General features: G+C 39.9%; 1 protein-coding gene across 2 annotated transcripts in view; it reads left to right on the top strand.

The window, feature by feature from the left end:
- prrc2c (proline-rich coiled-coil 2C) overlaps positions 1-1262 on the top strand; it is a 41152-nt gene that overhangs the window by 18029 nt on the left and 21861 nt on the right. The gene's annotated exons all lie outside the window — the stretch shown is intronic.

Here is a 1262-nt window from a genome sequence, read left to right as displayed (position 1 = left end):
GCTAGCTAGCTCAAGCTGTGATGCTCTTTCTGCTAGCCAGCTTTCTGTTATCATACAGAAGTACTGTACTGGTCAAAAGTTTGGAAACATGGGGCTATTGAGGCCACACCCCCTACATGCACCGTGCTTTCCTACATGAACAGATCATTTCTTAAATCCTGCACACTCAATATCAAAATGTCCATCTTGGTAAGTATTCATGTAAATTACATGAATATTACAAAAAAAATTTTAAAACTTCCTTGTGCTGTGTGTAATATAGCCTACTGTGCAACTAAATTAGGCTATACCATTTTAAACATTGCATATCTTTTGCTCATCAAGCCTTCATTTATTTGAGTCTCTTATAACATTTCTTATTTGTATGTTAAAAATTTTATTTAAAACGTATACTTATAACTAGGGTTGTAACGATATACTGGTATGATGGTTTGAACTTGCAACGGTTATCATACCGTAAACATTTTCATATCTACGGTTTTAAAAAAAATATGAATGAAAACAATCTCACCCGCGCACATGCAACTTATTTCCGCTTGGCTGCTTTACTGCATTCACTTGGCTGCTTACACGCACGTGCAGCGGAGAAAATGAGAGACAGAGATAATATCTAATCTCCATCCCCGCCGAAAAAAAGTTAAAATCTGCAGTATGGGAATACATCGGATATGAAAAAAAACGAACGTGGGGTTGTCCTTGAGGACGGATCCAATTTGCAAAAAATGTCGACTCAAAGTGGCTGCAAAAGCAGGCAATACATCCAACATCTTCGCTCATATTCGCGGACACCATCCCACCATGCAGATGGTGTCGCATTAATAACAAGTTATAAGTTAAGGTCGTATGATTTCCGTGATGCAGAGGGAATCCCGGTGAACCGAATCCGAACGCAGATTTCGGTGCCTCATTTCGGTGCCATGCCTGAGCGATCGATTGAAATATTTGTCCTCTGGTTCTCCGAAACGGACGTAAGAAGCATCATCACTGGCACCGCACGTGAAAAATAATTTCCCGACTGAGAAAATGCACGTGAACTCAAGTCGGAAAGCTCTAATAATACAAATAACACAAATCTTTGTAGTAACGCGACTGTCCATGTTGTTTTCACATTCCCACTTAAAAGCACAACTCGGGAAATGAGAGCATCCGAAGAGCGCGTGAATGCAGTAATTACACTTGCTCTGATGCCAGCAGCTTCCGTTAACTAAGCTAAACATGCTTAAATTAAAATGCCTAAAGCTAAACCTCCCTTGTATTCACAT

Source organism: Sinocyclocheilus rhinocerous, unplaced genomic scaffold (assembly GCF_001515625.1).
Source record: "Sinocyclocheilus rhinocerous isolate Xijiao unplaced genomic scaffold, SAMN03320098_v1.1 scaffold2685, whole genome shotgun sequence".
NCBI lineage: Eukaryota > Metazoa > Chordata > Actinopteri > Cypriniformes > Cyprinidae > Sinocyclocheilus > Sinocyclocheilus rhinocerous.
This window is presented reverse-complemented; position numbering and strand designations above follow the sequence as displayed.